Below are 22,451 nucleotides of genomic sequence, written 5' to 3'. Positions count from 1 at the left end.
GATGTTCCAACTTGTACTGTGCCTGTGGACCCCAGGGTGTACTTATTACACTGTGGATGGCTGGCTCTGACCTCCAAATCTCTGAATTCAGCCAGTCCTGCCCAGCAATCTTTACCTTTCTTAATTACCAGACAAAGGAATTTAATGCAGAATCATGTCTGAACGTCACTGTAAGAAACTTGATTCTTACTCAGGCCTGCATCAATATTCTGCTTGTTTTGAAACTTGTTGCTTAAGTAAGACAACACTGGCTCTGGTGCTGCAGGGCCTGCCTTTGTTCAATCCATATGGGCACACCTCCCCACCCTCTCCTGCAAAGTCATTTCCTGAGACAGGCTTTAATATCAAGAGATGCACTTAAAGCCTACTTTTAAAATCACTTTAACTTTTTAACTAAGAGAAGAAATAGGAAAAAAGCATAGCACTGGAAAAAAAGATACCACTTAAGTAAAGAAATTAAAAAAATCATAATCTTGAAACGCCAAGCTTACTGATTTGGTCAAGTGAAGAACACAAGCTATTCAAAACCCACTGGCCAATTTGGTAAAAATTTCACTGAAATGTGATTTCTACTATTTAGACCAAACTCTCAAGGAGGAGGGCCTCCACGGTGGCACAGAGATAAAAGGATCTGCCTGGCAATGCAGGAGACACAAGAGATGTGTTTTCGATCCCTGGATTGGGAAGATCACCTGGAGAAGGTAATGGCAACCCATTCTAGTATTCTTGTCTGGAAAATTCCATGGACAAAGGAGCCTGGCAGTCTACAGTCGATGGGATCGCAAAGACTTGGGCACTACTGAGCATGCGTGCACATATTCATTCACTCAGCCTCAAGGAGGGAGGTAGCTTGGTGTAATGGGAAGAATATAGATATTCCTATCAGATAACTTTGGTTTGAAATTTGGCTCCATCAATCCAGCCAAGTGACATTAATCTCTTTGAGGCTGGTTCCCCAATGAGAATAGTGATAATGTATATAACCTGCATAGCCCAATTATTATTAATGATCATTGCTATTGTCTTTATCTCTTCTGACCCTCAATCAGTAAAGTGTTCAGTTCAGTTCAGTTGCTCAGTCATGTCTGACTCTTTGCAACCCCATGGACTGCAGCATGCCAGGCCTCCCTGTCCATCACCAGCTCCCGGAATTTACTCAAACTCATGTCCACTGAGTCAGTGATGCCATCCAACCATCTCATTCTCTGTCGTCCCCTTCTCCTCCTGCCTTCAATCTTTCCCAGCATCAGGGTGTTTTCCAATGAGTCAGTTCATCACATCAGGAGGCCAAAGTGTTGGAGTTTCAGCTTCAGCATCAGTTCTTCCAGTGCATATTAAGGACTGATTTCCTTTAAGATGGACTGGTTGGATCTCCCTGCAGTCCAAGGGACTCTCAAGAGTCTTCTCAAACATCATGGTTCAAAAGCATCTATTTTTCGGTGCTCAGCTCAGTAAGGTAGGGAAGATAACACTATTATTTCATAACCCTGTTGTGAAGATTATTAAATTAGATAATTCAAAGGCTACACATTTAGTGTGTATGATGTGTCAGGTACTGTTCTAAGTACTTCACATGGATTTATTTATTTACTTCTTACAACAAGACCATTTTACTGAGGAGGAGGAATCTGGGGCTCAGAAAGATTAAGTACATTATGCAAGGTCGCACGCCTGTAAGGGGTGAAGCTGGATTACTGTATGCGAAGGGCTCAGCCAGGACCAGGCATACAGTAGACACTCAATAATGGGGCAGTATTCATGGTGCCATGTGTATAGAGAACCTTTCCTAAGGGGCTGCCTTGGGAGTATCAGAATTTTGGCTGGCTGGAAATTCCACAATGGTTAGTGTGTTAATATTGATGGAAGTTCATTCTTTCATGGAATATGGGTTTGGGGTTGCAGTGGAGGACAAAAAGAACTATCCCTGAGCTACAAACAGGAGTGGAGATATCTTTAAACAGGGGTTGAGTCAGATTCATTCAGTCAGGTGGTCCCCAAATTAGTGTCACCTGTCTACAAAGAAACTGAATAACTGTCATACTTAGAAAATTTCCTGTTTAGTCCTGAGAGAATGATTATGCTGCAAAGAAGCAGTTGTTAAGACTGGGTAGGGGGAAAAAAATCTTCTCTTGTAAGTTACATTTTGATGGGCCAACATTAGACACAATAAAGGCAGTGATATTTAAATTGATCAGGGACAGATGTTTAACATATTTTATGTAAGAATTGTAGGCACAGTTAACTGCCAAAACAGACTGTTTCCTGAAACATTGGACAGATGGAACTAAGAAGATGTACTCCTGAGGAGTGGGAACTCCTCAAAGTGACCCTAATTTAAAAAAAAAACAATTTTTTTTTGATCAAAGCACTTCGGTGATTTTTAATTCTGTTTCGGTACTTTGTTCACTTTGTCGTGGCTACAAAGGTATTTGGGATGCAACATTTTTCTCTCTTTCTCTCTCTCTGAGCATGTATGTGCTACACATGTGTGAGTATTCCTGGTTTCAAAAGCATGCTTTGTTTTATTTTCTATCATTCACTGTGGGAAATTGAGTGTGCTGTACACATTGTTGGCTGTCTCCCCAGCATCTGCTCCCCTCCCCCTCCTCAGCAGTCCCTGATTTCCATTTGGGAATCTGGGGTTCCAGAGATGCTGATTCTACTTCCATTTCCAGATCTTGTCACCATTCTGCTGGAAAGTCTTGCCTTTGATTGTTCCTTTTCTCATTCAGAGTAAAAAAAACAAAAAACAAAAAAACAACAAAGTCGTCATACTGGTGCTGCAAGGCTTGACGCAGTGGGGCCCTGTTATCCAGCCTCATCTCCTACAGCCTCCCACCCATCTGTGCTCCTTTTTACTGCCCCCTCTTACTCTTCCTGAAACATTCCAGGCACTGCTATATCTGCCAATATTCTCCCACCTCTAGGACTTTAACTCTCTGATCTATTAGAATAAAGCAACTGAAGACTGAGTTGACCAGTTTCCCCTAAATCCCTCATTTGGCTCACAGGGGGAAAAAAAAACTCCCGATACAATCAGTAATGCTAATTAAGTTAATTAATTAAATCAGATTACTTTCTGTGAGAAATGGGAACACATTTTCATTCCCATTAATGCTTTAAGAGGAATGTTCACCAACATTCTGCCCTGATGTGTATGAAGTCTTTCTTCTTGTGTTCTTAAAGAACAATATACAATTCAGTGCTGCAGAGAAAGCCTGGTTGAGAGCAACTGCAAGAGTTATTTACTGGGTGGGGTTTCAGTCTTGCGTTGGCTATTCTGCTGATATTCACTTAATGAAACTGACAAATAAAAACAAAATCTGTAAAGTATGCCAACCAATGCCTGCTTCACCAATCCAGCTTTTTGGCTTGCCTCAAGTAGTTTTAATAAAATATGTTAACTACACCAGTGTCTTGAAAGAATTCATGCTCTGTAAGCTAGCTCTCTCAATTGCTCTAAGTTTTGGAAATAGGCCGGTGAATTTAATGAACTATTTAAAATAATACTCCAGGAGACTTAAATCTTGATAATTATGCAAGGAGTTGTATTTCAGGTATATTACATGTTTTGAAAATGACGCATTTTGCCTAGAATTCTGATCATTGTATGTGCAATGAGCTATGGTCACCAGGATCGAATTTAAATCACGTTTTCAATTCACAGATGACCCAAAATGAAATTCATGCAACTAACAGTAGGGAGGGATGGTGCTACCACTCTCTTGAGTTTGCCTTATAATGACTCTGTTTAATTTCCTGTTTTAAAGAAAGAACCTGAATGGAATTTCTTCTTCAGGGATTATTTGGTTTAAACCTGATCCTCTCACACGCTTTCCTAAATCTCTCCTTTGAGGATTTGGACTCCGGACTCACCTGAAGGTATCATTTCAGTTTTTGGATGAGAGACACGCTCTTCATCATCCCAAAGCAATCCGAGAAAGTCCTTCTCTGCCACAAATGGCACCAGCAAGTGTACAAAGCCCACTTTGTTCTGTGAGAAATGAAAACAGATTTTCACAGTGCATCTTTGGATTGAAGTAGGAAGACTTATACAGGGACATTAACGCAGGTCAGAATCATTAACATTCATAACAATGCCACCGTTGCTGTTTTGCAGTTGGTGTTCAATGTATCTGGGTCTTGTTTCATTCAATAACATAATACCTGCATTTGCCCGCTCTCCTGCTCTGGACATTTTTGCTATTAAATTCAGTGAGGACTATTAGTAGTCAAACAAGTGTAAGGCTAAAGCTTTCATCACTTCTTTTGCCATGGGTGGTTAGGGGAGCAAAAGACCTCCTGGCCCATCCACCCTATCTTTCCAGTGGAAAGATAGTTCCTTGATAACAATGAAGGGTCAGTGTCTGAGCAATTTCTTTGGGATTATGTATAGGTTGGTTTTAGCAATTCAGAAAAGGATGACTCATTTTGATCCACAACACAAAAAATACATGCAAGTCGACTTATTGAAAAGTTTATTGGCTAGACATAGTTATATAGACAGGAATTTCTATACAGTATCAAGTTAAGCAAGCAACTCCAACAAATACAATTAATCATTGTGAGGCTAAACTAAGAGTAATTTAAGATTAAAAATAAAACACCACTAGGAGAAATAAAAAATTATAGTCTGATAAGATAACAGTACAATGTATTCTACTCCTTTAGCTCAGGGTTTCCAATGACTAGATGGTGCCTATGCACACAGCAAGAGCTTCACAGCTCTGTGAAACCCTGTCTGGCACACAGCTTTCTTAGAAGAATTCAGAATTAAAAGCCAGAGTAATCTAGTTCTAATAATGAATATCAGGTTTTAAATGAATATTTGAGTAACTCACTTACTAGGTTACTATGAAGTGACCCTTAATTACACATTGATATAACAGTCCATGGAACTTCAAATCATTCATCTAGAAGCCACAGAGAAAAAAACTACTAAAAATGTTAAATTTTGAGACAATCATAGATTCATACACAATTGTGAGAAATAGGATGAAGAGGTCCAGTGTACTTTTTACTCAGTTTCCCCAAATGGTAATATCTTGCAAAACCATAGTTCAATGTCATAACCACAATATTGACACTGATACAATCAAGATACAAAATATTTCCATCAACACAGCAATCTCTCAAGTTGTCCTTTTGTAGCCATACCCACTTCTCTCCTACCTCCATCCTCTTCATCTCGGGCTACCAGTAATCTGGTCCCCATTTCTATAAGTTTCTCATCTCAAGAGTTCTAATCAATGGGATAATATAGTAAGTAATCTTTTGGGAAACTGCCAAATTATTTTCCAGAATGGCTGTACCATTTTACATTCTTACTGAAATATACAAGTGATCTATCTCTGTATATGTTCTCCAGCATTTGGTGTTGCCTCTATTTTAATTTTAGTCATTCTGATAGATATGTAGTGATACTTTATTGAGGTTTTAATTTGCATTTCTCTAACAACTGATGTTGAATGGTTTGCCTTGGAAAAGAATTGAGATCATTCTGTCATTTTTGAGACTGCACCCAAGTACTGCATTTCAGACTCTTTTGTTGACTATGAGGGCTACTCCATTTCTTCTAGGGGATTCTTGCTCACAGTAGTAGATATATTGGTCATCTGAATTAAATTTGCCCATTCCCACCCATTTTAGCTCACTGGTTTCTAAAATGTTCACTCTTGCCATTATATAATAATAGTTGCTATAAAGCCTTGGCCAGATACTTTCAATATGTGTATCAATTTGGTATTGAGGTCTGTTGACTGCTTTTTCCATACAGTTTAAGGTTTTTCTCATCCTCTGTATGGCTAGTAATTTGGATGTATTTTGAATATTATATTATAAAATTCTATGTCTTGTTTGAATCTGATGAAAATTATTGATATTTTTGTTTTAGCAGGCAATCAAACTGGTTAGGTTCAGACGACAAATTTCAATCCATGAGCACTGTTTCTAATATCTTTTTAATTTTCAAAGCCTTTACAGTACTATTAAGATCTGTCCCCCATCTGCATCACTCAGTGGTTAGTCTGGAACCCTATCCACGGTCTATCAGTTAGTTCAGTTCTCACAAGTCTTCGATCTGCTGATTAGAATCAGGCTCCTGCATACATAACTCAGGGGAAGCCCACGTGTTTATAAACCACTTTATGGGTTTTTGTTTTTCTTTGAGCTCTCCTCTCCAATCTCCTAGGTGCTTTCATTTGCCTTGGGTTCTTCTTTTGGCCTCTGGCCTGGGAGTTGGGCTTTAGTTACCCTTTCTGTCTTGCACATTTGTGACCCATGTTCTAGGCCCAAGTGGCAAAGGACAGAGGAGGAACCAAAGGCAATGGAAGCACTGTCCCACTCCCTTGGGATCACATTTCCATCACTGAAGAGAAAGGTGCCCTTCCCTAGAGTTTTGGTTCCTGCTAGCTCCAGGCCCAGTTTTTGTCACTGTTATCATGGGAATGTCTACAGAATATGGTGGGAATGAACGAAGAAAAGGAAAAGAAGGTAAAACCATTTTCTACACTGTCTCCAGCATTATAAGTCCCTTTTCCCTTCTTCTCAAGTTTGGAGGAGAAGGCTTATTCTGGAGCACTCTCTGTACCCCCAGGGCTCTCTATGGGGTTTCAGGTTGTACTGGGTTCAGCCACGGTGATGTTCAAAGGGAAAAAAATAATTAACACAACTATTCTGGTGGCATTTCAAATTCTAGTCTCCTTCCCTAAACTACCTGGTACTAGTTACTTTTCAGAGTCCTCAGATAGCTGCTCCATGCATTCTGCTTATATTTTACAGTTGAGTTCAATGGGAGATATAGCATAGAATGTACTTACTCCATCTTAACTGGAACATGAATCTTAAAATATGCATTTTCAAAAACATTTAGTGGAATATAGTTGATTTATAATGTTGTATTAGTTTCAGGAGTACAGAAAAATAGTTTCATTTATCAGATCAGATCAGATCAGATCAGTTGCTCAGTTATGTCTGACTATTTGCGACACCATGAATCGCAGCATGCCAGGCCTCCCTGTCCAACACCAACTCCCGGAGTTCACTCAGACTCACGTCCATCGAGTCAGTGATGCCATCCAGCCATCTCATCCTCTGTCGTCCCCTTCTCCTCTTGTCAGCATCAGAGTCTTTTCCAATGAGTCAACTCTTCGCATGAGGTGGCCAAAGTACTGGAGTTTCAGCTTTAGCATCATTCCTTCCAAAGAAATCCCAGGGCTGATCTCCTTCAGAATGGACTGGTTGGATCTCCTTGCAGTCCAAGGGACTCTCAAGAGTCTTCTCCAACACCACAGCTCAAAAGCATCAATTCTTCGGTACTCAGTCTTCTTCACAGTCCAACTCTCACATCCATATGTGACCACAGGAAAAACCATAGCCTTGACTAGACGGACCTTTGTTGGCAAAGTAATGTCTCTGCTTTTGAATATGCTATCTAGGTTGGTCATAACTTTCCTTCCAAGGAGTAAGTGTCTTTTAATTTCATGGCTGCAGTCACCATCTGCAACATCTGCTGGATCATGGAAAAAGCAAGAGAGTTCCAGAAAAACATCTATTTCTGCTTTATTGACTATGCCAAAGCCTTTGATTGTGTGGATCACAATAAACTGTGGAAAATTCTGAAAGATAGGAATACCAGACCACCTGACCTGCCTCTTGAGAAATGTGTATGCATGTCAGGAAGCAACAGTTAGAACTGGACATGGAACAACAGACTGGTTCCAAATAGGAAAAGGAGTACATCAAGGCTGTATATTGTCACCCTGTTTATTTAACTTATATGCAGAGTACATCATGAGAAACGCTGGACTGGAAGAGACACAAGCTGGAATCAAGATTGCTGGGAGAAATATCAATAACCTCAGATATGCAGATGACACCACCCTTATGGCATAAAGTGAAGAGGAACTAAAAAGCCTCTTGATGAAAGTGAAAGTGGAGAGTGAAAAAGTTGGCTTAACGCTCAACATTCAGAAAATGAAGATCATGGCATCAGGTCCCATCACTTCATGGGAAATACATATATCCACTCTTAAAAAATATTCTTTTCCCATATAGTCCATTACAGAGTACTGAACAAAGTTTCCCTGTGCTATAGAGCAGGTTCTTTTTAGTTATCTATTTTATATACAGTACAGTGTATATGTCAATCCCAATCTCTCAATTTATCTGTCTCCCTGCTTATACCCTGGTGACCATAAGTTTGTTAAACCATGCATTTTAAAAAATCTATTAAACATCTATCATAAAAAGCCCTACACCATATTTGAGAATTACCAGTCAAAAGCAAGGTGGCTTTTTCCTAAGAAAAGAACAATGATAGGTTTATCAGTCTTTTAGTCATGACGTGCTGCTGCTGCTAAGTCGCGTCAGTCGTGTCCGACTCTGTGCAACCCCATAGACGGCAGCCCAATCATGGACTGTAGCCTACCAGGCTCCTCCATCCATGGGATTCTCCAGACAAGAGTACTGGAGTGGGGTGTCATTGCCTTCTCTGAGTCATGACATAGGTACCATTAATTAAAAACTTATGGCTGAAGACCTTAGATTTGCTAAGCATCTTTAAAAAACTATATACCTGGATGATACTATTTTAGCTCTTGGTTGAAATTTACTCAAGACAGTGATTAAAAACAGGCTTTGGTTTTTATCCAAAGTTGAGAAGAGAAAAAGTAATCTAAAGTTTGCTTTGTTATCTTCTACAGTCCTACTTTGGAGGACACTGCCCGCTTGTTCCATGCTGTTTAAATAAAACATTCCTCTTTGAATTTCATGTAAAGAAAAGGTTCATCACTTCTTATGAACTCACATGCCTCTTATACAACTTTTCTTTTTTCCATGCCTTTCAGGAATATAAGAACCTCATATAGTCTTTGTTCTGGCTCTTGTGTCACTGGCTCTCCTTAGCTAGTATTCTCAGAACAACTGCTTTTCCTTTATCATGTTACAGGGGGCTTATTAGTTTATACTTATTTTATTGATAGACACTAAGTCATAAGTGAACAAGATGTAATGGTAGGATTATTAATCTCTCCTTTTTCTTTGCCATTTCATTTTTGCTTTTTCTAAATCATGCTTTTAAAATAATGTTTTTTGATGAATACACAAGACTATATAATTTTATCTCTTTTGTATATTCTTAAAATTTCTCACAATAAAAATTAAAAGTTGAAAATTAATGAAATTATAATAACAGTGTAGCACTGGTACAAGAATAAAAAGATAATCATTGAAATAGGATAGGTAGTCTTGATGCAGATCTAGCTAGCACATTGCTGACATAGATGGATAGGTTGAAGATACAATCTACAATCATAAGTCAGTAGGAAAGTTACAGCCACTGTGGAAAAGAGCGTAAGGTTCCTCAGAAAACTGAAAACAGAATTACTATATGATCCGGCAATCCCTCTTCTGGGCATATATTCAGACAAAACTCTAATCTAAAGATACACGCACTTCTATGTTCATAGCAGCACTAGTCACAACAGTCAAGACATGGAAACAACCTAAACGTCCATCAATAGATAAATGGATAAAGAAGATGTGGTGCATAATATATAGTGGAATACTACTCAGCACAAAAAGAATGAAATAATACCATTTGGAGCAATGTGGATTGTCCTGGAGATTATCATGCTAAGTGAAGCTAGTCAGAAAGAGCAAGACAGATACCATAAAACCTATGATATCACATAGGTGGCATCTAAAACATAATACAATGAACCTATCTAGAAAACAGAAACAGACTCACAGACAGAGAGAACAGAACTGTGGTTGCCAAGGTGGAGGGTGGGGAGAGGAATGGATCAGGAGTTTGGGATCAGCAGATGTAAATTAATATAGATAGGATAGGTAAACAACAACGTCCTATTGGTAAACCATAATGGAAAAGAATATAAAAAAGAACATGTGCATGTGTATTTATATGGTAGATATATAATATATACACATAACTGAATCACTTTGCTGTATAGCAGAAATTAACACAACATTGTAAATCAATGATACTTTGACCAAAAAAACAAAAACAAAAACAAAATATATCAGTGGGAAAGATTTTTTTTTTTGTATAAATAGATATATGGTAATGCATTAGTTATTTGTGGGAAAAAGTTTTTCTTTTCATTGAATACAAAACCTGAAAATCAATTCTAGGTACATGTAAGAGTTAAATGGAAAAAAAAGTTAAACCATAAAAATCTGAAAAAATAAGTGATTACTGACTCTCTATTTGGGAAAAATTTTTTTAAGGTAAGAACAAAAGACAACAATCCCAAAGATTAAAGATTTTATCACTTAAATTCACACTTTATATTTTGAAAATAACTAACAACAAACTATGAGTATCTGCAGCAGATATGTTCACCTAATAAATGGATTAAATGAACAGTAATATTCAAGAAGATAAATAGTCAAATACCCTGATAATTTACAAAATAAAATGGCTAATAAATACATAAAAATTCTTTAATAATAAGGTGCTTTAGAGAAATTAAAACTGCTAGACATAATTATCTACCAAATATGATAAATGGTCTTACACAGAATGTGATGAAACTCTCTTTCTAATAATAAAGACAAAGTTTTTTTTTTTTTTTTTTTAGCCTGCGAAGAGGGCGCTGGACTTGGCTTCTCTGAACGCGCAGGGACAAACGGGTCAACAGCCCCACACTGCAAGCCGCCATTGTCAAAGCGCAAGACAAAGTTTTAATCAGTCTTTTTGGTTAAGAGCACTAAAGCTTTAAAATACTACACATGTGATTCAATATATTCACTTCCCTAAGTTTATTTCAAGGATATAAAATTAATGTATATATTATTATGCTATGTACGAATTATACATATATATATATGAATGTAAGTATGGAATCATGTGATACTTTATAGCACCTCTTACACAATGATGCAATAAGAAATTGCAAATATACTTGAAACAAATGAAAAATAGAACATCTGAGCATAGAAACAAGAGATATGAAGAAGAACCAAATAGAAACAAACACAAGCGCACACACACACACACACACATACACACACACATTCACTCACCCATCCCAATGTTCATGTAAGTCTTAGAAAGAAAAAATCTGGAAACAGTATAATTGTCCCAAGTTATAACAATGGTTCGGTAAACTATAGCATATCCATATAAGGAATATTTTGTAGTTAATATGAAATGATGTTTTAAAATATGATTTTTCTCCAGGGGCTGGGGATATGAGAGGCATGATTTGTAAAGCTTTTTTTTGCCATGATGAAAAAGCTCTGAAATAGATAGTGGTAAGGTGGTTCATATGGTAAAGAAACTTCCTGTAATGCAGGAGACCACAGTTTGATCCCTGGGTCAGGAAGATCCCTGGAGAAGGGAATGGCTACCCACTCCAGTATTCTTGCCTGCAGAATTGCATGGACAGAGGAACCTGGTGGCCTACAGTCCATGGGATTGCAAAGAGTTGGACATGGCTGAGCAACTGACACTTTCACTCTTCAATGATTATACAACAGTGTGAATTTTCTTAATACCACTGAATTGTACACTTCAGTTCAGTCGCTCAGTCGTGTCTGACTCTTTGCGACCCCATGGATGCAGCATGCCAGGCTTCCCTGACCATTACCAACTCCCAGAGTTTATTCATACTCATGTCCATTGAGTCAGTGATGCCATCCAACCATCTCATCCTCTGTTGTCCCCTTCTCCTCCTGCCCTCAATCTTTCCCAGCATCAGGGTTTTTTCCAATGATTCAGCTCTTAGCATCAGATGACCAAAGTATTGGAGTTTCAGCTTCAACATCAGTCCTTCCAATGAACACTCAGAACTGATCTCCTTTAGGATGGACTGGTTGGATCTCCTTGCTGTCCAAGGGACTCTCAAGAGTCTTCTTCAACACCATAGTTCAAAAGCATCAATTCTTTGGTACTTAGCTTTCTTTATAGTCCAACTCTCACATCCATACATGACTAATGGAAAAACCACAGCTTTGACTAGATGGATCTTTGTTGGCAAAGTAATGTCTCTGCTTTTTAATATGCTGTCTAGGTTGGTCATAACTTTCCTTCCAAGGAGTAAGCATCTTTTAATTTCACGGCTGCAGTTACTACCTGCAGTGATTTTGGAGCCCCCCCAAATAAAGTCTGCCACTGTTTCCCCATCCATTTGCCATAAAGTGATCGGACCGGATGCCATGATCTTAGTTTTCTGAATGTTGAACTTTAAGCCAACTTTTTCACTCTCCTCTTTCACTTTCATCAAGAGGCTTTTTAGTTCATCTTCACTTTATGCTATAAGGGTGGTGTTATCTGTATATCTGAGGTTATTGATATGTCTCCCAGCAATCTTGATTCCAGCTTGTGCTTCATCCAGCCCAGTGTTTCTCATGATGTACTCTGCATATAAGTTAAATAAGCAGGATGACAATATACAGCCTTGATGTACTCCTTTTCCTGTTTGGAACCAGTCTGTTGTTCCATGTTCAGTTCTAACTGTTGCTTCCTGACCTGCATATAGATTTCTCAAGAGGCAGGTCAGGTGGTCTGGTATGCCCATCTGTTTCAGAATTTTTCACAGTTTATTGTGATCCACACAGTCAAAGGCTTTGGCATCATCAATAAAGCAGAAATAGATGTTTTTCTGGAACTCTTGCTTTTTCAATGATCCAGCGGATATTGGCAATTTGACCTCTGGTTCCTCTGCCTTTTCTAAAACCATCTTGAACATCTAAGTTCACGGTTCACGTATTGCTGAAGCCTGGCTTGGAGAATTTTGAGCATTACTTTACTAGCGTGTGAGATGAGTGCAATTGTACACTTAAAAAGGATTAAACTGATAAATTTCATGCTATGTATATTTCACCAAGATAAAAAGGAATTTGGTGATACAGGAAAATACTTATAATAAAAAAACTCAAAATGACAACAACAAACCCAGATACTATGTTAAAAATGACTTTCTATTCATATTACAGCAAATACATTGCTATTTTTTTTTCTTTCTATTAGAATGCACTGATTCACAGTTGGTGATGTGGATCTGAATCATCAGAGGAGCTATATGGCCAAGGCCCATTCACTTTATATATACTAAATCATCATTTGCAGGGAAAGACTTGTTTTTATTTGAAGATTATATTTTAAAAAATAAATTCTACAACTGACTTTAATGTATACTAAATCATCATTTCCAGGGAAAGGCTTGTTTTTATTTGAAGATTATATTAAAAAAAATTAACTCTACAACTTGGAAGGAAAATTATGACCAACCTAGATAGCATATTCAAAAGCAGAGACATTACTTTGCCAACAAAGGTCTGTCCAGTCAAGGCTATGGTTTTTCCTGTGGTCAGGAAAAACCTGTGGTCATGTATGGATGTGAGAGTTGGACTGTGAAGAAGGCTGAGCACCAAAGAATTGATGCTTTTGAACTGTGGTGTTGGAGAAGACTCTTGAGAGCCCTTGGACTGCAAGGAGATCCAACCAGTCCATTCTGAAGGAGATCAGCCCTGGGATTTCTTTGGAAGGAATGATGCTAAAGCTGAAACTCCAGTACTTTGGCCACCTCACGCGAAAAGTTGACTCATTGGAAAAGACTCTGATGCTGGGCGGGATTGAGGGCAGGAGGAGAAGGGGACGACAGAGGATGAGATGGCTGGATGGCATCACTGACTCGATGGACGTGAGTTTGAGTGAACTCTGGGAGTTGGTGATAGACAGGGAGGCCTGGCATGCTGCGATTCATGGGGTCGCAAAGATTTGGATACGACTGAGCAACTGAACTGAACTGAACTGAATTTTAATACTAAGACCTATTCTTTCAGACTAGGTAACCTTTAAGACAGTGACTAAGAAGAAAAAATAATTGTACTATATAATTTCGAAACTATCCCAGGTGAAAAAGATGGGCACACAAACCAAACATACACAGAGATTTCCTGAAAAGTTAGGGCTTCCCTGGTGGCTCTGACAGTAAAGAAACTGCCTGTGATGCAGGAGACATGGGTTTCATTCTGGGGTCAGGAAGATCCCCTGGAGAAGAGAATGGCTATCTGCTTCAGTGTTCCTGCCTGGAGAATTCCATGGACAGAGGATCCTGGAGGGCCATAGTCTTCAGAGTTGCAAAGAATCAGATGAGACTGAATGACTTTCAAAGTTTTTTTTTTTTTTTCCAATTTTACTGAAAAGTTACACACAGAAATATTTCTGAGATGGGATAAAAACTGATATTTCATTATTTTTGTTTGTGTTTATGTCAAGTTTTCTACACAGGTACTAGGTATATAATCAGCAGCAAATTCCAAGTAAATAGTCAATGAATTTCTTTTTTGAATAAGAGAGGTTTTCCATTTTAAAACCAGAGGTTACTCCAAATACCAACTTCTACTACTACTACTGAATGTGCTCCTTGTCACTGCAGCCAAATGTGTTCTATCTGTGACCAGAGTCAGCTGAAAACTGAAAAAGAATATCTACCTTTGTTTAGGGATTTGAGAGGACAAGTGACCAGTCTGCTTCCTCCCACCATCCAATTCCAATCCCCTTTTCTCCCTTTCTTTCTCAACTCCTGTCCACTGAATCTTACGACCACTGAATGTATGGCCCATTTTGGTTTCAGCCTTATGTTTAGGGTCAGGGATACATCTACACAGGTTCTTGGGGGTGCTTCTATGCGGGTGGCTTCTTTGTTTTGATTTTACCTCTTTCTTACTTTAAGGGTTTGATATTAGTCAGGGAGAGAGAAAAAAAAAAAAAAAACAACCACCAGGTCCAGAGACTAACACATTTTGGCTAACACTTCGCATTTGTACCTTATTTTCTAGCATTCACTATACAATCCTTATGCCCACCTCCATCAGATTTCCATTCTATAAAATAATTTTTCTTGTAAATCACTTCTTTCGGATGAGTGTTAACTACCGTCTAATGTTAATAATGTAAAGCCTAACCTGGCTTTCCATTATAACACATTATTGTAACATTTATGTTTATATTGAAAATGATGAAGTTCAAGCTTAATTTCCTCCTTTCCTTTAGTGGATAGAGACTCTAGGCTCACAGATGTAGGGTTAACTATTGTTAACTGCCTAGCACCATGTCTGGTTTACTATAGGGTGTTTGCTAGTTCTCCTGTATTGGCTTCCTAAGGTATACACATTTTTACAGCCCTCTGCTTCTCATAAGATTATGGGAGTAAAGTCTCTGAGTGATGAATGATACAGGAAGAAGGCGGGCCACAACCTTTAAAAGAATGACATAGCTGTTGAGGACATGACAGACTGGTTAGGATCAACTAGGTCCAAGATGGTGGACAAGCTGACTTTAGCCACTAGACCTCGAGCCTCAGTACATGCTGTTCCACATCAGCATGCCAAATGACACACCCACTGTACTATGACAGTTTTGAGGCTACTTATGAAAATCCAAAAAACTTGGTGGTGGTCCAATTCCTGGAAATCCCTGCTACTTCCCCCAAATAGTTGGAAAAATCCTCTACTCATTACCCTATGATATTATTCACCCCAATAAAAACTGACAACCCCATACCCTGGTGCCTCTTGCATTCTGATATGGCCCACACTCTGTATACGGAATGTGTATCTCCCTGAATAATCTTTCACTTAAAAAAAACAAAACAAAAGAAAAAACAGCAACAAAATACTTTCCAAATTTAGGAGCTAGAGAGTCAGTCATTTAAGAAAGGTTTTGAAATCCATATCAAGTGATCTTTTTTGCTGGATATTTTCCATTTGCTCCTCCAGATCCACTCTATACCTTGACAAAGCTCTGTGCTCTCAGGAAGCTGATCATGGCCTCCAGCAATGGGCTCCCTTGCTCTCTGACTTTCTGTTGAATATGGCCAAATCAAGAACATTGCCAAGAGGTCCGAGAGTGAAACTATTATGTGTATTTCCCTTTTCCTGTCCTTGTTCCTCCCTCTACAGTTGGCTGTCTTTACACTGAATGATCCATCTCCCATGAGGCAGCCTTCAAGGGCACTAGACTACCCGTCTTCAATTCCAGTGATAACCAGATTCTGCCTTCTTGCTCCTTTACCTTTGGGCTGGTACAGCTCCTGAGTAGCTAAGCACAGGTTCCACACCACCCCTTGCTTGTTCCCTTAGTCTATCTTCACTTTTATAAGCTGCTTTGCACTTTCATTAAGTCCTCCCCAAATCTCTCATGGGAGAGAGCCACATGAATCTTGCCAAGATTTTGAGTCACACTACTTTTGAAGTAAAGCAAGTTTTTTCCCATTAAGCCTTCACTGAAGAGTAAAGCACACTCTGCCAGCTGAATGGCGGTGATGGCTGCAAGATGAGGCCTCTTTCTGCGATCCTGTGGGATGAGGAATGCTTTAGAGCAAACAAAGAGCATGTGAACGCAGATGGGCACACTGAAGTCAATCAACATGCACAAAAGGCATGGTGCCAGTGTTCACTTCAACCCTCAATGACTTTTCTGATCTATGTAAGCATAGCTTTAAAACGACTGACCCCTTAGACCTTCCGTCCAAAGGTCACAGCAACATCCAAATAACTCAACATCCACCTTGCAAGTATGGTGGCTGTTCTGGCTTAGGTAACCCACACAAAGTGGGTGCTGACTGTCAAATACTCTGTTACTCAGTCTACAAATCCTCTACATTTAACCTCCCTGACTCCCCTTGAGGCTGATACTATTGCTGTTTTACAGATGACTAAAACTCAGAAAGGATACTGAAGGAGCAGCAGAAGCAGTACAGTCATATGCAGGGCTGAGGCTCTGAAGGCTTAGAGAATGTTATTAGAGATACAGCTTTGGTGATGAAAGCCTTAGAGTTAAGTCCTGGCTCTCCTGCTCTGGTTGGGTGACCTTACCTAACTTTTATGAGCCCAGCTTTTCTCATCTACAAAGAAAGAGAAAGCATTTCTATATTACAGGTGAATTTTGACTACTATAAAGAATTAACATGGAGGAAATAATTCTTCAAATACTTAAGAACTGTAAAAATATGATTTATTCTTTTGTTGCCTTCTTAATCCTTTTCCACCTTGGAGGTAATGAATATGATTCCAGTTTCCATTTCCATGAGAAATCCAAAGACAGACCAGTGAGGCTCGACTTTCTCAATAGAAATAGTAAAAGTAATAATGACACCAGCAAAAACAATAATAAGTTTGCTTCTAATAACTCAAATTCATTGGCCAATTGTCACATGCTGAGCCCTTTACTTGGATTATCTCATTTAATCCTCACACCCATTCTGTGTATAGATATAGTGAAGTCACTGTTGTTTTCTTGGATGGAAAAACCAAGGTGCAGAGAGTTGAAGTAACTTGCCCAAGGTCACACTGCTATACACACATATAAATATGGTTTGCATTATCCATTCACTGGATAGTTCTGGAATACAGCAAAAGGTACTTCATAAGTCTCTGTTGGGATTATTCTAGAACTCTACTGCCTACAGCAGTAATGAAGAAAAGTAGACTTTTGTTTTCAGTAACATTTACCCAGAGCAGCAGTGGAGGAAGCAATCAAACCCATTTTTGTGTGGCCTGGAGAAAGCTACAGCTTTGCAGGTTTATCTTCACCAAGAAAGAGATCTGTTTTGTGGGGCTAAGGCATGTGCTTCTCTAAATATTCTGATGGTTGAATCCAGCCTGAAAGCAAACATTTCAAAGCCTTTGGCAGAAGTAGTTTAGAGAGAGGCTTCCAAGCCATCAGGCCAGCAGATGATGTTTACTTCTTGTGACATAATAGTCAAGTCAAATTTTATTTCATAGCAGTCACTTTCATGTCCTGAAAATAGAAACATCCCCTTCAGATGACCATAACACCCCTGCACAACCCAAATCCCATTAAATAAATCTGTGGCTTTCCCTCTTTTGTGGAGAACAGGCAAGATAAGTCCTTTAACCTCCCGAGATGCTTCTTTCATTAGCAGCAGTGTGTGTGCCTGTGTGTGCATGTGTGTGTGTGTGTGTGTGTGTGTGTGTGTGCAGGCTTCTTTATGCAGATCGATTATGGTCAGGTTCAAAGGTGTGCCACCTGATTCAATAAGATGATTTGCAGAGCCCAAGTGGCCTCCTGTAAAATGCCTGACAGAGGACAAAGATGGGTAGAAATACGAAAAGGATGTGCTTTCACACAGGGACCATACACTTTTCCGAGTCCTTATGCAACTGTGATTTCACTGTCTGTCTCCCCACCCCCAACTTCTCAATGAGGGAGTGAGGAAAACTGAGCCCAGGCAGTGTTCCAGCTCAGTACTGGGGAGAAAGGACAAGATTTGGGATCAGTGGACTTGCACTTAAATTTCTGCCCTGCTTTTATAGCTGGGTGACCCTGGGCAAGTTACAGAACTTCTCTGAGCTCGTTCTGACTTATTCATGCAATATGCCTAATATAGACTTAAAAGCCTATACATGGTACGATTTCATTTATATGACATTTCAAAGGAGGCAAAACTTCAGGGACAGAGCAACAGTGGTTTTCAAGGGACAAGGCTAGGTATGGCAAGTCAGTTTACCAAGTTTTAGCTTAAGGAAGAGTTTCGAGGTGACGGAACTGTTCATTGTGGTGGTCACGTGACTCTGCATTTATGAAAACTCATAGAACTAACTGTAGAGAAAAAAACTGAAGTTTACTGAATGCAAATTTGAAAAGATTCAGATGATAAAAAGATAACTGGGCTAATAAAGATGCTTTTTTCATGGGGTTGCTGGGTGTTAGCACACTCAACAGTAAAATAACAATCAGAACTATTTTTTTACATATTCCTAACTAGATATTTCTAGGTTTGTGACTGCTGAATGGAAGGACAAGAAGTGGAACCATATTTAATGTCAACTCTTCAAAATGGTGAGATGGAAGTCGAGCAAAATCCTGGGCTGTAAGTGAAATGCTGATGTGTTGACAGTTGAAAATAGACAGGGGACAGGAATCGGGGGACAGGAAGAATCCATATAGACTTCTACGCGATGACTTTACCAATAAGAGAACTTGAAAACCTCTTTGTCCTCCCTGTCTGCCCATTTTCTCTTCCACTGGAGCCCCCCTTTCCTGTCCCATCAACTCTAAACTTTCTCACCAAGTTTCACACAGATCTAGTTGTTTCTTGGTTATTTGTTTCGGGCACAATGCCAGCTGGCTTGATCTGCTTACTGCCACAGAAAACAAACCTCTCCTCCATTTCTCATGTGTTACCAGCCTAACAAATAAACTACTGTCTACGTTTTACACTGATTCCTGCAAATGACCCGGCCCCTTCCACGCAGAATGCTTTCTGCAGGCTGAGGTTTTAAAAAGATGAAATATAACTGACAGGCAGCAGTGGGGTCCCCTGAGCTGGCAAAGGGTATTTTTAGCTGCTAGGTTTTATTAATTACACTGGTTGCTGTTGGCTGTGGCTCTTGGTTTCTGCTGTCTTGCTGAAGAGAGTGTGTGGCTTTGAAATATAATTAAATCTGTCTGAAGGGTCCCAGCTCCAGTGCTTAGCAATTTCATCGTCACATCTTTGTATTTAGGGTGTTGTGGATTTTAGATGTTTTTATGGTAGGATACAGGGAGAGAATGGTTTCCCCTCTCTTTGCACAGTTTGAGTTCTCTTCTGCCTTTGCCTGGGAGATTGGCTCAAGCTTTGCAGCTTCTCCCCACTTTGTTTGAAGGACATGATTACCATGCACAAAATGTAGAGTCTTTGTCATATTCTTTTCCATTATGGTATATTCAGGATGTTGACTACAGTTCTCTGTGCTATATAGTAGGACCTTGTTGCTTACCCATCATCATATTAGTTTGCGTCCGCTAATCTCAAACTCCCAATCCTTCCCTCCCCTCATCACCTCCCCCTTGGCAATCACAAGTCTGTTCGCTATGTCTGTGAATCTGTTCTTGTTCTGTCGATAGGCTCTTCTGTGTTGTATTTTAGACTCCACATTTAAAAGATATCATATGGTATTTGTCCTTCTCTTTCTGATTTACTTCACTTAGTATGAGAGTCTCTAGGCCCATCCATCTTGCTGCAAATGGCATTACTCCATTCTTTTTATGGCTGAGTAATATTTCATTGTATGTACTGGGTTGGCAAAAACATTTGTTCGGGTTTTTCTGTTAACATCTCATGGAAAAACCTGAATGAACCTTTTGGCCAACTCAATATATACCACATCTTCCTTTTTTGAGAGGCAGATCTGATTTTTTAAATTTATTTTTATTGGAATATAGCTGCTTTACAATGTTGTGTTAGTTTCTACTGCATAGCACAGTGATTCGGCTATATGTATAGACGCATTCCCCCTTTTCTGGATTTCCTTTGCATATAGATCCCCACAGAGCACTGTGTAGAGTTTCCTGTGCTATATGGCAGTTTCTCATTAGTTACCTATTTTTATACTATATCTTCTTTATTCGCTCAGCTATTGGTGAATGGTTCAGTTACTTCCATGTCTTAGCTGTTGTAAATAGTGCAGCTATGAACATTGGGGTGTGTGTATCTTTCAGAATTAGTTTTCTCCATATATACAAGCTATATAGGGAGAGTTTTCTCCACTCCTGGGAGTGGGATTGTTGGATCATATTGCAGCACAAATTTTATTACAAAATGTAGAGTTTTAGAGCTCAAGTATCCCTGTCTGTAAATGGGAGTTGGGGATGTAGACTTGTTCTGGTGATGCCGGGGGTAAAACTAGAAACTGGGATCTGGGCTGCGGAGGCTTCTAATTGGGAAGGCTGTGACATGTGGTGATCTCCCTGTCATGAGAGGCATTCAAGTGGATGGCCACTTGCTGAGGATCCTTGAGAGAAGTTTTATGCATTCCAAAGGGATTGGTGCTTTCAAAGTTCCCCCAAGCCCCATATGATTGCTTCCACTGAAAAGTAAGATGCTGATTCAGGGAGGGTGTGGAATCAAACTGTCCTGCAAGTTACTTAACACAGTACTGGGCTGGATAACTTCTGTCTGTCTAGGTCTACTTTCTACACTTTCAGATTTTTTGGTCTTCCCAGAGGTTGACAAATATGGGTCTTATCCACAGGTTTCTGTGCTCTCTGGTTTCCAGGTGAGTCTAGCAAGTAGGGAACCCAGGATGGGCAGAGGAGAGTGAGGTGGAGGGTTTATTTCCTCCCCTCTCCCACTATGGATTTGACACATAATGGATGTATTCCTTGGACAAAGGTAGCTCACCTCTCTCTGTCCTTTCCACTTCCTTTACATGTCCTTTCAGGCTTAACAACAGTTCTCTTGCCACTCCTCTGAGGTCCTGCCCGACCTCCTACAATTTCTCTACACCTGCCTACTCCTTGGGAAACTGTCCCTCTGTTGGACTGCCCTCCAGGATTTCATTTGAACAGATCACCTCTTTGCTGGCAAGACCCTGAATGACACAAATATTGGGTTGGTCAAAAAGTTTGCTTGCGTTTTTCTGTAAGATGTTATAGAAAGACCTGAATGAAGTTTTTGGCCAACCTAATATTAAACATCTACTGTGTGCAATGGAGCTGATCACACAGTCATGCCCTCAAGTGCTTTCCAGTATAGTTATGGAGATAAAGTGAAGATCTTGGGGGATAAACAGACACATTTTTATTGTGGTGCTTGTTGCTACGTAAGCTCTTGTAACCCAGGGAGATGAGGACTGTGCTATGTGAGCTAACAAGACCAAATACTGTTCAGAATAAAACCAACCAACTCTTATATGAATGCAATCAAACAAATGTGTTAGTTTTTTTGCTTTCTGACAAACCAGACTGGCTGAATATTCCTTCTGGACTAGCTGTTTGGCATGGTGTTCAGATATAGCCTCTGACAGCATCTGTGTAACGACAAGGCTAACTCTGGGAGAGCAATGCCCAGGGGGTCCGGTGCTTCCTGGCAGCCACAGGGTAAAGTGGGAGGGCAGGGATCAGAACACAAGGTGGGGCTGGATCCCTGGATAAGGTGAGGATACTGCCCTGCAGGACCTCCCAGCTGCTCGAGCATCAAGCAGAAAGAAGGTGAATTCCCTCAGGAGGGAAGTGCCTGCAGAATTGTTCACAGGAAGAGAAAGTCAGTGTTCCTTCTGGGAGGAGTGCAGTGAGGAAGAAAGACGTCCTGGTGTCTTCACAAGACACGTTGATGCAGCACAAGTCGTGTCCCACCAATACCCTGTTTTGTGGAATCCGGCAAAGTGCCTTGTACTCAGTCCGAGCACAAAACCATCTGCGTGCATAGCTTTGATTTTTCTGTCCAGCCCTTTCACTTTTCCTCGATACTAAAAGCTGTATCAAGTCAGGGGTTATGTCATCTGTGTTCACTTTATTTTTTAAGATCTCCAGGTCTTTACAAAGTTTCTGATACACAGGAAGTGTTTAATAAATAACTGTGGCTCATGCTCAGTTGCTAAGTCATGCCTGACTCTCTGTGACCTCATGGACTGTAGCCCTCCAGGCTCCTCTGTCCATAGAATTCTCCAGGCAAGAGAATTCTCACTGGAATACCCAC

The sequence above is a fragment of the Bison bison genome, unplaced genomic scaffold, assembly GCF_000754665.1.
Source record: "Bison bison bison isolate TAMUID 2011002044 unplaced genomic scaffold, Bison_UMD1.0 scf7180017864304, whole genome shotgun sequence".
NCBI lineage: Eukaryota > Metazoa > Chordata > Mammalia > Artiodactyla > Bovidae > Bison > Bison bison.
This window is presented reverse-complemented; position numbering follows the sequence as displayed.